Here is a 17,455-nt window from a genome sequence, read left to right on the forward strand (position 1 = left end):
TAAAGAAAGAAACATATAAACAAATAAATAAAAATTCCAGAGATGATGATAGTGAGCAGGATGTGCCAGACCTGTTTGACACTGATAATTTAATTGTCTGCAAGTATGACAAGATTCATCGAAGCAAGAACAAGTGGAAATTCTATTTGAAAGATGGTATTACATGTTTTGGAGGGACAGACTATGTATTTGCAAAAGCTATTGTTGATACTGAGTGGTAAAACTTACGAGCTGAATACATCATAAACATATACTGGGACTGTGTCACATATTGTTCACTGTATTGAATTTAATGAAATAATAATTCAGATGCAGATACAAAAAATTTATCTTAAACTCTTTAGCAAGATATTAATCTTTTGCTACTCTGTGTATACTCAGGAATGCATTTAAATGCTTTCATATTGTTAAATGTACAGTATTTTATGTTTTCTTTTCTTCAAAATACTGTATAGGTTATTTAGTTCCTTGGGAGTGTGAGGAGGTTAGTTTTGGTGAATTATATTTTGTGATAAAATTCTGAAATATCAAAGAACCATTAGATCCCAAGATCCTAGAAAAATGCCTAGTTAACAGGGAGTAGCCATTAAAAGTCTTTTGAATGAATTAATATATTGTATTATAACAAACTAAAGTAAAGGTGAGATGAGTTAGAAGTCATTTCAGTTGAAAGTGTTTAAATTGAATAGGGTAGTCCAAGAGTATGTTATTGCCTGAAAAAGTAGTATACTGTAGCTTCTATTCCTTATTACAAATTGGTTATAACTACAAATCTGCACCTGGCCACATGTCCTTTGTAATTGTAATATCAGCCTAATTTAGGAATATAATATGTTAATTTCCAGAGCAGCCTGTAGCTTTTCAAAGTCAATAGATATACTTGGTTCCTGTTGGAGCCAGTTGCCAGGAGGTAAAGCACACTGTAATTGTATTTCTTCCCCAGATTATTACAATCAGATCTCCATGTATCAATTCTTAGATATGTTTCCAAAGGTCAATTTGTGTAGTTTTCATATATTTCAGTATGACATCTATGTAGGGAAGCCTTTGCAACACAACACATTTAATATTCAGCTGACCCTTGAACAACACGGGTGTTAGGTACTCTCAGCCCCTGTAGCTGAAAATCCTCATATAATTTTTGACTCCCCCAAAACTTAACTACTAATACCCTACTGTTGACTGGAAGCCTTACCAATAACATTAACAGTCGATTAACACACATTTTGTATTTTATATGTATTATATGCTGTGTTCTTACAATAAAGTAAGCTAGAGAAAAAATGTTATTAAGAAAAGCATAAAAAGGGGAGAGTACATTTACAGTACTGTACTGTATCATTACTGTAAGTTTATGTCATCTGTTTATAAGCTAAATCATCTGTCTGTTAGTACCTATATCAATATTGTCTTATATGATGCAAAACACCATAGATCTTATATGTATTATTAACACTAGACATCAAAAATGAAAAGATAATGTGAATAATTCATATTTTCTTACAGTTATGATGATTTATGCATTGATAACGAAGAAACCAGCAATCTGATTGCTTTTTGCTACCCTAGTGTAACTGATACAATTGTTTCATGGTAGCCTAGCCTTTATACTAGTGAATGAATTGTTATAAAATTTTTATGGCATACAGTATTACTGTCATATTCATAATACAATATTGGAAGCACTTACTTTTTTTAAGAAAAATCACTTACCTGTGGTGATAAGCTGATATGCAGTTTCTCCAGCTATGAGAGTGAGAGCGTGTCATACTGTACAGTAATGTAATTCTTTGAAAGCAAAGTTATAGAACAGTATATATTAAATATCACTCACCTTATGCCTATGTATGGGTGGGCTATCCACTTCAATACAAGTCTTGCACACGAAGCTCTACACGATGAATAGTTAGGCAATGACGATGATGACACGAGTGTCTCATACAGTTCTTGCCATACAGTGACTATATTTTCACATGGAGACACTCAAGCACATATACAACAGATATGTTTATTAAGTGTATGGCATGGTGATTATTTACTGTTCATTAAGTGGAAGTGGATCATCACAAAGGTCTTTGTCCTCATCGTCTTCACATTGAGTAGGCTGAGGAAGAGGAGGGGTTTGTCTTGCTGTCTCGGGGATGGCAGAGGTGGAGGAGGTGGAAGGGTAGGCAGGAGAAGCAGGCATATTTGGTGTAATTTTATGGAAATACATCATAATTTCTGTTTGAATTTTGCTTTTTCATTTCTCTAACATAGTACCAGTCCTTCTTCCGCCATTTGCTACAGTTTGAATGCCCGTATCACAGAAGGGTTCATGTTGTAAAAGATGTTAAAAGCAGTGTTGACTAAGCAGAACCCTTCTACCAGATTGCCTGATGTCATTTGTTTCCTGGCAATGCTTCTTCTGTGTCTTCTTCCTCATTGTATGGCCCTGGTTAGGAAGCACTCATCTCCATCAAGTCATCTTCTCGTAATTCCTTTGGTGTAGTGTCTATTAGCTCTTGAATTTCTTGAATTTCTTCAAGATTCATATCTTAAAACTCTTCACTGCCTCCCCACCCCACCCCGACCGTTTTTGCCACATCCACAGTCTCTTTCATGATTTCTTTGATCGGTTCTGTCCTTAGTCCTGTGAGGTCACACACAACATCTGGGCAAAATTCATTATTTCGGGCCTGGTAGCTTTCGTGGCTTTTTCTCTAGCAACAATGGCATCTTCAGCTTCAGTGGTGTAGTCCCTGCAGACTTTCATGATGTTCTCTCTATGGGGGTTCTCTTCCATAGCCCTGACAATCCTTTCCATAGAGTACTGTGTGTAATGAGCCTTAAAGGCCCTTATGACTCCCTGATCTAGAGACTGAATTAGAAATACTGTGTTTGGGAGCAAGTTGATCACTTTGACACTTTTGGTGTTGAACTCATAGGGTTCTGGGTGGCCAGGGGCATTGTTCATTATAAAAAGAATTTTAAAAGTCAGTTCCTTACTGGCAAGGTACTTCCCAACTTCAAGGTCAAAGCATCAATGGAACCAGTCCAGAAAAGGGTTCTCATTGTCCATGCATTCTTGTTCTACAACCAAAAGACTGGTAGCTGGTGTTATATTTTCCCTTCAAGGCCTGGGAGTTTGTAGCTTTACAGATAAGAGCAGTCCTGATCATAAACCTGACTTGCATGTGCACAAAAAGTAGAGTTAGCCTGTGCTTTCTTACCTAAGTCCTGGTGCTCGCTTATCTTCCTTACTAATAATGTTGTTTGTGATGATTTTTTCCCGAGTAGGGTGCTTTCTTCTGCATTAAAAACCTGTTGAGGCAGACTTAGCTATCACTGAGCAACTCCCACATGCAAGTGTAAATGTCTCTTCTCCAGTAAGTTTGTCAGTTGTCAGTTAATTTGTAGGCTCTCTCTGCAGGACCCAAGCTGGAAGAGAAAAAAGTTTTTCTTTTCAGCAGTTTTGTTGACTAGGATGGGATGTTTGGGACTCCCAGCTCACATCAGAGACTGAGGCTGCAACTGAGATCACCAGTCCAGCAAAGCTGAGCTCCTTGCCTGCTACCAGGATTTGTATAAAAACACCTGGCTACAGGCAGCGAGGGATCTGCCATGCTCCTGGAGAGCAGCTGCTGGCACTGCTGATGCCAAGCTGGGTGCTGCAGCTCTGCCTAGTCCCAGCCAACACCCCATTCTGATCGGGCCAGGAGAGAAAACAAGATGGCAGAGTAGAAGACCTTGAGGTCGTGTCCTCCCATGAGAACACCAAAATCATAACTAATTGCTGTATAACCATCAATAAAAAATACTGGAACCTACGAAAAAGATATTTTACATTCAAAGACAGAGAAGACGAGTTGGTAGGAAGGGTGCACTCATGATATAATCAAATCCCATATGCTCTGGATGGGTGACCCAGAAGCTGGAGAATAATTATATCACAAAAGTTCTCCCACAGGAGTGAGAGTTCTGAGCCCCACATGAGGCTCCCCAGCTGGGGGGTCTGGCATCAGGAGGAGGAGCCGCCAGAGCATTTGGCTTTAAAGGCTAGCATCTCTTGACCACAGGAGCTCCACAGAACTCGGGAAACCAGACTCCACTCTTGGATGATGCACACGAGGTCTTTTGATCACCAAGACACAGGGAAAAAGCAGTGACTTCAAAGGAACCTGGGCCGGAACTGCCCGCTGGTCTTGGAGGGCCTGTTGGGGAGACAGGGGGTGGCTGTGGCTCTCTCTTGGGGCATAAAAGTTGGTGGCGAACATATCCGGGAAAAATCATCTGAAGGCTGACCTCTTGCTTGGGACATTAGTGCCAAGACCTGGCCCCACCCAACAGCCTCTAGGCTCCAGTGCTGGGACACGTCAGGCCAGATAACCAACAGGGCTGGAACACGGTCCCACCCATCAACAGACAGGCTTCCTGAAGACTTCCTGAGCCCATAGCCACCACTAGGCATGCCATTTGACATGGCCCTGCCCACCAGAGGGCCAAGACCCAACTCTACCCACCAGGGGGCAGACACCGGCCCCTCCCACCAGGAAGCCCCCACAAGCCTCTAGACTAGCCTCACCCACCAGGGGGCAGACAATAGAAGCAAGAAATGCACAGTCCCCAAACCTGTGGAGATGAGTCCACAAGCAGGTCAGAACCTACCGTGGGACCAGCTGATAACTGGCCATCGAGTTACGAGAGGAGCTGTACTACTGGGACACATAGGACATCCCCTACAGAGGGCTACTTCTTCAAGGTCAAGACACATAACTAACCTTCCACATACATAAAAATACAAACAGAAGTTTAGACGAAATGAGACAGCGAAGGAATATGTTCCAGATGAAGGAATGAGGTAAAACCCCAAAACAATGAAATGATAGGGAGATAGGCAATCTACCTGAGAAAGTTCAGAGTAATGATTGGAAAGATGATTGAGGAATTCGGGAAAAGAATGGAAGCACAGAGTGAGAGGTTACAAGAAGTTTTTAACAAAGGATTAGAAAAGATAAGGAACAACTAAACACAGTTAAAGAATACAATAACTGGGGCTTTCCTGGCGGCGCAGTGGTTAAGAATCCGCCTGCCAATGCAGAAGACACAGGTTCAAGCCCTGGTCTGGGAAGATCCCACATGCCGCGGAGCAGCTGAGCCCATGCGCCACAGCTGCTGAGCCTGTGCTCTGGAGCCCATGAGCTGCAACTACTGAAGCCTGCACACCTAGAGCCTGTGCTCCCAACAAGAGAAGTCACCACAATGAGAAGCTTGCGCACCATGGCAAAGAGTGGCCCCCGCTTGCTGCAACTAGAGAAAGCCCACACACAGCAACGAAGACCCAATGCAGCCAAAAATAAAAATAAATTTAAAAAAATACAATAACTGAAATGAAAAATACACTAGAAGTAATCAATAGAATAAATGAGGCAAAAGAACAAATAAGCGAACTGGTAGAATGGTGGAAATCACTGCTGCGAAACAGAATAAGGAAAAAAAATGGAAGGAAAAAACGATAGTTTAAGAGACCTCTGGGACAACGTCAAATGTACCAACATTCGCCTTATAGGAGTCCCAGAAGGAGAAGAAAGAGCGAAAGGGCCTGAGAAGATATTTGAAGAGATAATAGCTGAAAACTTCCCTAACATGGGAAAGAAAGCAGTAACCCAAGTCTAGGAAGCAGAGAGTACCATACAGGATCAACCCAAGGAGGAACACAACCAAGATACACTGTATCAAATTGACAAAAATTAAAGATAAAGAGAAAATATTAAAAAACAATGAGGGGAAAGCAACAAGTAACACACAAGGGAACCCCCATAAGGTTATCAGCTGATTTTCCAGCAGAAACTCTGCAGACCAGAAGGGAGTGGCATAATATATTTAAAGTGATGAACAGGAAAAACCTACAACCAAGAATATGCTACCCAGAAAGGCTCTTGTTCAGATTCAATGAAGAAATCAAAAGCTTTACAGTCAAGCAAAAGCTAAGAGAGTTCAGCACCACCAAACCAGATTTACAACAAATGCTAACCGAGTTCTCTAGGCAGAAAAGAACAGTCCACAAGTAGAAGAAAGAAAATTATGAAATGGGAAAGCTCACCAATAAAGGCATACAGTAAAGGTAGGAAATCATACACACACACACACAAATATGATATCTAAACCAATAATTGTGAAAGGAGGATAGTGTAAATGCAGGATATTTCAAATGCATTAGAAATTAAGAGATCAACAACCTAAAACAATCATCATATGTATAGATTGCTATATCAAAGTCTCATGATAAACCAAAAATCTATAGTAGATCTACACAGAAATAAGGAAAAGGAATCCAAACACCAACACTAAAGAAAGTCATCAAATCACAAGAGAAGAGAACAAAAGACAAAAGGAGGAAAAAAATCCAAAACAAAACAAATCCAAAAAACCCTCAAAAAAGCCCAAAACAAAACAAAAACAAATCCAAAACAATGAACAAAAAGGCAATAAGAACATACATATGGGTATTTGCCTTAAAGGTAAATGGATTAAATGCTCCAACCGAAAGACATAGGCTGGCTGAATGGATACAAAAACAAGACCCATATATATGCTGCCAACAAGACAACCACATCAGATCTATAGGCACATACAGATTGAAAGTGAGGGGATGGAAAAAGGTATTCCATGGAAATGGAAATCAAAAGAAAGCTGGAGTAGCAATACTCATATCAGACAAAATCAACCTTAAAATAAAGACTGTTAAAGAGACAAACAAGGATACCACATAATGATCAGAGGATCAATCCAAGATGATATAACAATTGTAAATATATGCACCCAAAATAAGAGCACCTCAATGTATAAGGCAAATATTAACAGACATAAAAGGAAAAATTGAGAGTAACACAATAATAGTGGGATCCTCTAATACCCCACTAACGTCAGTGGACAGATTATCCAGACAGAAAATCAGTAAAGAAACACAGGTCTTAAATGGCACCTTAGACTACATAGATTTGATTGAAATTCATAAAGCCATTCCATCCAAAAGCAGTAGAATACACATTTTTTTCAAGTGTACATGGAACATTCACCAGGGTAGGTCACATGCTGGGCCACAGAGCAAGCCTTAGTAAATGTAAGAAAATTGTAATTTTATCAAGCATCTTTTCTGACCATAACGCTATGAGGCTAGAAACCAACTACAAGAAAAAGAACTGCAAAAAACACAAACACATGGAGGTTAAACATATTGTAGTAAGCAACCAATGGATCACTGAAGAAGTAAAAAAGGAAATCAGAAAATATACCTAAAGACAAATGAAAACAAAAACAGGACAATGCAAAACTTACGGGACACAGCAAAAGCAGTTCTAAGAGGGAAGTTTATAGCTATACAAGCTTACCTCAGGAAACGAGAACAATCTCAAATAAACAACCTGACTTTCACCTAAAGCAACCAGAGGAAGAAGAACAAACAAAATCCAAAGTTAGTAGAAGGAAAGTAAGTATAAAGGGCAGAGCAGAAATAAATGAAATAGAGACTATAAAAACAATAGAAAGGATCAACAAAACTAAAAGCTGATTCCTTGAAAATATGTTTAAAAATTGATAAAACTTTAGCCAAACTCATCAAGAAAAAAAGGGAGAGGACCCAGATCAATAAAATTAGAAATTAAAAAGGAGAAGTTACAACTGACACCATAGAAATAAAGGACCGTAAGAGACTACTACAAGCAGCTATATGCCAAAGAACTGGACAACCTAGAAGAAATGGGAAAATCCTTAGAAAGGTACAATCTCCCAAGCCTGAACCAGGAAGAAACAGAAAATAAGAACAGACCAATTACAAGTACTGAAATTGAATCTGTGATTTAAAAATTACCAATAAACAAAAGTCTAGGACCAGATAACTTCACAGGCAAATTCTGTCAGACACTTAAAGGAGAGTTAACACCTATCCTTTTGAAACTATTTCAAAAAATTGCAGAGGAAGGAATACTTAAAAGCTCATTCTATGAAGCCACCATCAGCTTGAAACCAGACAAAGATGCCACAAAAAAGAAATTTGCAGGCCTATATCACTGATGAACACAGACACAAAATTCCTCAAGAAAATACATGCAAACTGAATCCAACAATACGTTAAAAAGATCATACACCATGATCAAGTGGGATTTATCCCAGCGATGCAAGGATTTTCCTATATCTGCAAGTCAATCAGTGTGGTACACCACATTAACAAATTGAACAATAAAAACTATATGATCATCTCAATAGATGCAGAAAAAGCTTTTGATAAAATTCAACATCCATTTATGATAAAAACTCCAAAAAGTGAGCAGAGAGGGAACATACCTCAACATAATAAACTCCATATATGACAAACACATAGCTACTGTCATACTCAGTGGTGAAAAGCTGAAAGCGTTTCCTCTAAGATCAGGAACAGGAGAAGGATGTCCACTCTCACCACTTTTATTCAACATAGTTTTGAAGTCCTAGCCAAGGTAATCAGAGAAGAAAAAGAAATAAAAGTAATCCAACTTGGAAAAGCAGATGTAAAACTGTAACTGTTTGCAGATGACATGCTACTATACATAGAAAATCCTAAAGACATAACCAGAAATCTATTAGAGCTCATCAATGAACCTGGTAAAGTTGCAGTATACAAAATTAATACACAGAAATCTGTTGTATTTCTGTACATTAACAATGAAAATTTAGAAAGAGAAAGCACAATCCCATTTACCATTGCATCAAAAAAACCCCAAGAAACAAAAAACCTAGGAATAAACCTAGAAAAGGAGGCTGTACTCCAAAAACTATAAAACGCTGATGGAAGAAATCGAAGATGACACCAATAGATGGAAAGCTATATCATGTTTTTGGATCGGGGGAATCAACATTGTCAAAATGACTATTTGCCCAAGGCAGTCTGCAGATTCAGTGCAATTCCTATTAAGTTACCAATGGCATTTTTCACAGAACTAGAATAAAAAATTTTTTAATTTGTGTGGAAGCACAGAAGACCCCAGATAGCCAAAGCAATCTTGAGAAAGAACACCAGAGCTGGAGGAATCGGGTTCCCTGTCTTCATACTATACTACAAAGCTACAGTTATCAAAACAGTATGGTACTCACACAAAAAGAGACATACAGATCAATGGAACACGATAGAAAGACCAAAAATAAAACCACGCACCTATGGTCAGTTAATCTACGACAAAGGATGCAAAAATATACAGTGGAGAAAGGACAGTCTCTTCATAAGTGGTGCTGGGGAAACTGGACAGCTATATGTAAATAACTAAAATTAGATCATTCTTTAACACCATACACAAAAATAATCTCAAAATGGATTAAAGACCAAAATGTAGGACCACTGGTGGTTAAGAATCCTCCTGCCTATGCAGGGGACATGGGTTGGAGCCCTGGTCTGGGAAGATCCCACATGCTGTGGAGCAACTAAGCCTGTGCGCCACAACTACTGAGCCTGCACTTTAGAGCCTGCAAGCCACAACTACTGAAGCCCACGCGCCTACAGCCCATGCTCCGCAACAAGAGGCCACCACAATGAGAAGCCCATGCACTGCAGCGAAGAGTAGCCCCCACTCACTGCAACTAGAGAAAGCCCACGCACAGCAATGAAGACCCAATGGAGCCAAAAATAAAATAAATTAATTTAAAGACCAAAATGTAACACTGGATACTGTAAAACTCCTAGATGAAAACATAAGTGGAACACTCTTTGACATAAATCATAGCAATATCTTTTTGGATCCATCTCCTAGAGTCATGGAAATAAAAACAAAAATTAAAAAATGGGACCTAATTAAACTTAAAAGCTTTTACACAGCAAGGGAAACCATAAACAAAACAAAAAGACAACCTACAGAATGGTAGAAAATTGCAAATGATGCAACTGACAAGGGATTAATTCTCAAAATATACAAAGATCTCATACAGCTCAAGTTCAAAAAAACAAAACAACCAAATCAAAAAATGGGCAGAAGATGTAAAAAGCCATGTCTGCAAAGAAGACATACACTTGGCACATGACAAGATGCTCAACATTGCTAATTATTAGAGAAATGCAAATCAGAACTATAATAAGGTATCAGCTCATACCAGTCAGAATGGCCAATATCAAAAAGTCTGTAAATAATAAATGCTGGAGAAGGTATGGAGAAAAGGGAATCCTCCTACACTGTTGGTGGTAATGTAAATTGGTACAGCCACTATGGTGAACAGTATGGAGGTTCCTTAAAAAACTAAAAATAGAGCTAACGGTATGATCCTGCAATCCCACTCCTGGGATTATATCCAGAGGAAAACATAATTTGAAAAGATAAATGCACCCCAGTGTTAACAGCAACACTATTTATAATAGCCAAGACATGGAAGCTACATAAGTCTACATTGACAAGTGAATGGGTCAAGAAGAGTGGGGTGTGTGTGTGTGTGTGTGTGTGTGTGTGTGTGTGTGTGTGTGTGTGTGTGTGTGTGTGTGTGTGTGTGTGTGTGTGTGTGTGTGTGATGGAATATTACTCAGCCATAAAAAAGAATGAAATAATGCCATTTGCAGCAACATGGATGAACCTAGAGATTATCATACTAAGGTGAAGTAAGCCAAAGACAAATATCATATGATATCACTTATATTTGAAACCTAAAAAAAAAGATACAAATGAACTTGTGTATAAAACAGAAATAGACTCACAGACATAGAAAACAAACTTATGGTTACCAAAGGGAAAGGGGGGGGTGAATAAATTAGGGGTTTGGTATTAAAATATACACACTACTATATATAAAATAGATAACCAAGAGGGACCTTGTGTATAGCAAAGGCAACCATACTCAATATCTTGTAATAACCTGTAATGGAAGAGAATGTAAAAAAGAAACATATATATAACTAATAAATGCAGGTATATTTACATATATATAAATATATATAAATATATATAAATATGTATATATATAAATATATATACTGGAATCATTTTGCTGTATACCTGAAACTAACACAACATTGGAAGTCAAGTATATTTCAATAAACAATATAAAAAGTAAAAACCTTTTTCGGCAGATATCCTTTCTACTCAATGATTTTCTTAATGGTGACTTGGAAGTTGTCTGCTGCCTCTTGGTCAGCAGAATTTTCTTTGCCCGTTATCCTGACATTTTTTAAAGCAAACCCTTTTACTAAAATTATCAAACCATCCTTTGCAGGCATTAAATTCTCCAGCTTTAGACCCTTTACCTTGCTTTTGCTTTAAGTTTTCATATAATGACTGCATTTCCTCCACTCATATTAGAGTCTATAGGTATGCCTTTCTTCAAGCAGTCCAGCACCAACATAAGAACTGGATTTAATATGAAATAAAAAGATATATCATAAAAGTGCAAGGTTTTCATGCCTGCTGGTGTAGCTACAGTGATGACTTTACAAGTTTTCTTTTTTTTTTTTAATTGTCGTTATGTGGATTCATTTATTTTGAAATGGTGGACAGCCACAGCTGCAGACCTCAATCTATGGCACATATCAAGCAACTCGACTTTTTCTTGTAATGTTATGACTTTTCTCTGCTTTGGGGGAGCACTTTCATCATCATTAGTAGCACTTCATGTGGGTCCCATGGTATTATTTAAGGTTTATGGTATTGCACTAAATATGATGTTAAATATGCAGGAACCTCAAGAGATCACTTTTTACTGCAATTATGCAATTTACTGAAGAAATAAACTGCTTACATGGAGATGATTAGTCTCACATAGCATTGTAATCCTGTGCTCACTAAAAATAGGAACGGGAAGTGACTACAAAATTATGACAGCAATACAGTATGTACTGTAGTTAATTTTACACAGTTATGTTTTAATATTGCATTTTTACATTTGTTTACATTTCTTCCAACTGCAAATGGCGCCATGTGACAGTCTGTAAGTGTTTGTGTGGGTAAGTTTTGATACATTTTAACTTTTTTATAATTTATGTATATTTTATGGTTGTGATAAAATAAGTGGTATTCATGACATTCCTATTTTTCTTAATTTTTTTTATTAGGCAGGCTGTGGTTTGCGAGTTTTTTCAAATCTTCACAAATCTACAAAAACTTTCCCAATATATTTATTGAAAAAATATGCGTGGATTTGCACAGTTCAAACCTGTATTGTTCACGAGTCAGCTGTATTCACTTAGTGCCTTTCACTCTTGTCTGTTATTTTGTTTTGCTCTGCTCACAATTATAAATAGAAATGTTGTTTATTGTGTTCTTTTATAATGATATGACTTAATCTTGTAGCTTTTTTCTCTTCTCATTTCTAATCATACATGCTTCTGTGAATTTGTTTATTTAACCTTAAGTATAGAACTTTTCATTTGTTTATCCATTTGAGCAGTTATTAATCAAAGGATTAAAAATATTATGAAATGTAAAAATGGTTAAATAGTACAAACTGAGAAAATGTAAAGAGATGCCAAAATGTGGTAGAGTAAAGCTGAATTTACTTCTAGTCCCAAATTAAAGTCTCTAAATATTTTTGATTGTATATTCCATCAGTAAAGCATTTTTAGCCTAAATTCCTAATAGTGAAAACTTATGAGAAGGCTAAATTATTCTGTCCATGTCTCCCTCTTCCCCATACTTTTTCTCAAGAGGCTTGAGTTCTTATCTTGTAAGGGAAGTGCTTAAGAAGTTGCTGCCTGGCGATTGTTGCAGACTTCCTTAGTTCTGAACTAAGTTTATTTCCTAGATACCTAATAAATAACAATAAAGTTTTATTTTCTTTTCATCCTTTTATCAGTAGAGTGCGTGTGTAGCCCTTTTTTATTCGCGTTTGTGTGTGTTGAAGCATATATATGTATTTATAGAGTGAATGGCCCGTGTGAGTCAGTCAGTTTCTAATGACGATTGTCATGGGCTCGTCATCACTGGTCTCAGAGGAGCTCGGGCAGGAGGTGCCAGTGCCTCCTCAGTTCTGTTGTTCACTTGTGATTGCGTATTCAGGTACTTGTTTTTGTGTCTGTTTTCTCTAGAAACCTGTGCATTTCCATTTTGTGAAGAGTTAAAAATCAACAGTATAAATCATAACTCTATTGCAGTGGTCATGAGTAACTTACAAAATGAACAAAACAGTGAAGAGTTCTATTTCTAATGTCAGTCAGTCCTTCAGAGCAGTGATCTATTCTTATTCTCCTGGGATACCTCAAATACCATCTGTGACAAAAAACAATCTGAAATATGAACCTAGTGAGGGCATACCAAACTTATCCTCTATACTTAAATATCTTGTTTCTGATTTTCAGATAAAAATAGAAGGTCTAATATTTTTTGCAGTGCACCTCTCAGTTTGTGTTGTCTGTATCACTTTGGAGACTACTCCAAGTGGAGGAAGGTAAACAGAATGTTAAAGAAAGGAAGCAAAGTTGGATATGAAAAATGCCAAGACAGAGGAGTAATCATGTAGAAAACTAATGAAAACTCAAGAAATTGTAGCCAATTTGTAATGTGAAAAGGTGTAAGACAGGAAATGGTATTACAGCTGTGAAGCTTGCAATGTAATGTATTGGAGCCAGGAGGAAATATGTTGAACAGTCATAGTAGCAAATACAGATATCATATTTACTATGTGCCATGCACCATTGTAAGTACTTTACATATATGTAATTCTCAACATTTTTATGAGGTATGTCTTCTATATTATTGTTACCGCCTTTTCACAGATGAGAAAATTGAGGCAAAAAGAGTGAAGAAACTTGCCTGAGGTCACACAACTAGTAAATGGCAAAGCCAGGAATTGTACCCAGATCATCTAGCTCCTAAATTCATACTGATAGCCACTACTGTATTCTGCCTGGTATATAACTCTTAAGTGTATAATCTGAAGTAGCTGGGGAAGGGTACTCAAGTAACAGTTGTGCTCTTTCCACTCACACCTTCACTCATATAATAAATTTCTGGTGGTTTTTATTACCAGTGTCTTAGGACTGACTGAATGAGTTATGAAATTAAACTAGTATTTTTTAAAGGACCAGTTATATTCTATTGATTAATATTAAATCTTTTTAGATTGAGTTTTCTGAGGCATTACTCTTATTATGAGAAATGCTTAAATGAGATAGTCATAAACCCAAGTATAACTCAACAATAAGATTTGTATCAGTGGGGAGTAGATTAACTCCCCATCTGGATTAGTCATGATCAACTGTATATTGAGGTTATAATTACCTCATGGTAATTTCAAGCATTGGTATCCTTCAGTTTTAAAACATACCTACAAAAACATTATTTTACTGTGACATAAATGATACACATTTATTGCACTTTCTTTTTTAACAAGTGTTAAATAAATGAACTGTTTGATCTTTCAAACTTATATGGGATTCATTTTTTTATTATTTGTTCAGTATACATTTTTTTTTTTAAAGAAAATGTTGGGGGTAGGAGTTTATTAATTTATTTATTTTTGCTGTGTTGGGTCTTCGTTTCTGTGCGAGGGCTTTCTCTAGCTGTGCCAAGCGGGGGCCACTCTTCATCGCAGTGCGCGGGCCTCTCACTATCGCGGCCTCTCTTGTTGCGGAGCACAGGCTCCAGACGCGCAGGCTCAGTAGTTGTGGCTCACGGGCCTAGTTGCTCCGCGGCATGTGGGATCCTCCCAGCCCAGGGCTCGAACCCGAGTCCCCTGCATTAGCAGGCAGATTCTCAACCACTGCGCCCCCAGGGAAGCCCCTGTTCAGTATACATTTATTGAATACTTAATGTATGTCCAGTTTTTAGTTAGGAACTATATATTTAGAGATCAACAAGGTTATAGCTCTAGACAGTGAGTTCATGTTCTAAATGAGGAAAGAACTTTGTAAACTAATAGCAGTAATACCTTGACAAGTTCAGTAGTTAAGAAATATAAGACCCATTGAGAACCCAAAGGATGAGTTCGTTATCTGAGGTGTGAGTGCTTCACAGATTATTTAGGTGTGAAATTAGATTTTCAAAGATAAATCTGAAGTTCAGCAGTAAAACCAGGAAGGAGCTTAGAGAGAAGATGGAGTTTTGGATGTGTAGAAGGAACAGCAAGATACAAAGCTGGAGAGAGTGAATAATAGCCTTGTAGACTAGACTAAGGAGATTGGATTTAATACTAATAAATGAGCCATGTCCAAAAACATTGTTTTCCTCCTAAGCACATGAGACAGTGTCCTAGATAAATGCTAGAGATACAGAGATAAGATTATAGTGACATTTTTGTTGAATTGATTTGTAAAATTGTTCTTTCCAAATGTATTTTTATATTGTTTCTTAATTGGTGTACATATGTCTCTGTGGGCCAAGTGAATTTCCTGGTACTTTAAAAAAAGTCTTAGGTTTTGCCAAAATGGGAAATTAGTTTGGGCTTAATTCGCAGAGGTGTGATAGTAAAGAGCAGTTTTTCTTTAAGTGCATCATGGCAGTCAGCCAAAATAATCTATCTAAATAATTAATCTTTATAGTTATTTTTTGGTTGTTTTTAAATATACAATAGGACTTACTTTAGACGTTCAAAGGATATATTTAATGATAAAATTTATGTAAGCCACTCAGTTTTGTTTCATAAAAATGTTTTCTACTGGATCTTTCCAAAAATAAGAAGTATATCCTTTTCTTTGTTCCCCTGACACACAGTTATTATGCATTCTCACTTTCTGAGGAAAAATGAAAATGAAAAACTCTACTAATCACTGTGATATGTAAATTAACAGATGTTAAACAAGGACTGTAACACTGTGATAATTCAGATAATTGTACTCCAGAATTTGGGATTTCTTCTAGTGATTTCAGGAACTCGAAGATATTAATGTGGATAATTTCAAATACTTTAATGCACCCACTTAAAAAAATTATATGTCATTTGCTACACATAAAAGAATGTATGTAATATGTAATATATGTAAATCTCCCACCCCCCTGCTTAAGAACTGAAATATTACTAATACTACTAAAATGCTTCACCTCAGAGGTAATCAGTGTCTTGAATTTTGTAAACATTTTTTTCTTATAAACCCATTAATCATTTACCACTCTTCATGAAATGTTTGTGAAGATGCATGGTTGAGAGTAGAGGCCAGACATTTGGTAACACTTCATGTAAATAATTGATGTCAATTAGGAGTAGGACATATTTAAAACGAGTGATATTGGTAGTCCTATTGCTGGTTTGACTTTACCTATTTTCCTCATTTCTGTCTGTGCTTAAAGAAACAACAGATTGTCAGGATTTATGATTAAGGAAAAAAATATCTGTAGGGATCATTTAGATATGCTTTTACCATTATTTTAGGCCCATTTTGACTGTATTGTTTTTGTGGTGATTCATTCATTTGACCAAGAAATACTTGACTGTCTGTTAACCATTCCAAGCATGGAGGATATAGCACTGAATAAACCAAGCAAAAATCCCAGCCCTCCTGGACTTTACATTTTAGTTTGGGGGAAAAGCTAATGAATAACATACATAGGCAAACTATTATAGTATGACAAATAATAAATGCTATGCCGAATAATAAAATAGAGAAGAATGAAGAAATTGGGAAGAGAAGGATTATTTTAAATAGGATGGTCAGGAAAACCCTGTAAGAATGTGACCTTAAATAAAGACTTGAAGGAGGTGATGGAGCATCCATGCATATATCCAGGGGAAGAGAAGACAACAAAGGCAAATGGTCCTTTGGTAGAAGCATACCTAGGATATTAGACAACAGAGAAGTAAAGCACACCGATTTACATATTGCATTTTTAAAAATTAATTAATTTATTTTTTGGCTGCTTTGGGTTTTCGCTGCCGCACCTGCACTTTCTCTAGTTGCAGTGAGCAGGGACTGCTCTTCTTTGCGGTGCACAGACTTCTCATTGCGGTGGCTTCTCGTTGCAGAGCACAGGCTCTAGAACGCAGGCTTAGTAGTTGTGGCGCACGGGCTTAGTTGCTCTGTGGCATGTGGGATCTTCACAGCCCAGGGATCGAACCCGTTTCCCCTGCATGAGCAGGAGGATCCTTAACCACTGCGCCACCAGGGAAGTCCCTACATATTGCATTTGATTGTTGTGTTTTCAGGACTTTTTTGAAATATGAAACAGTTCCCCCACTTTTTTGGGGTGTTTATTTGTATCACATTAACTTTTGTTGACAAACTAGTTGTCTTAAAAAATACCTCACATTTTTATTTATCTAATTTTTTTTCCCCCTCATGGTATCATTTAACTTATCCCTATATCTCCTGTATTTTGTACCTGAAAGTTAGGTCTAATGACTTCATTAGGTTACATTTACATTTTTTAGCAAGATAATCTCGTAGGTGATGCTGTGTACTTTATATTTTGTCACAGTAGCTAGCTCATAATGTCAGCTTGTCCACTTATTAGTGATGCTAAGATTGATCAATTGTTGAAGGTGATAACTATTGAATTTTTGTAAAACTACTTTTCCCTTTTCAAGTCTCAAGTAATTTGAC

At 37.2% G+C, this 17,455-nt stretch overlaps 1 protein-coding gene across 1 annotated transcript in view; it reads left to right on the plus strand.

The window, feature by feature from the left end:
* The window catches only part of STAG1 (STAG1 cohesin complex component), a 436,282-nt gene that overhangs the window by 232,713 nt on the left and 186,114 nt on the right, over nt 1-17,455 (plus strand). The gene's annotated exons all lie outside the window — the stretch shown is intronic.

This window comes from Mesoplodon densirostris, chromosome 5 (assembly GCF_025265405.1).
Source record: "Mesoplodon densirostris isolate mMesDen1 chromosome 5, mMesDen1 primary haplotype, whole genome shotgun sequence".
Lineage (NCBI taxonomy): Eukaryota > Metazoa > Chordata > Mammalia > Artiodactyla > Ziphiidae > Mesoplodon > Mesoplodon densirostris.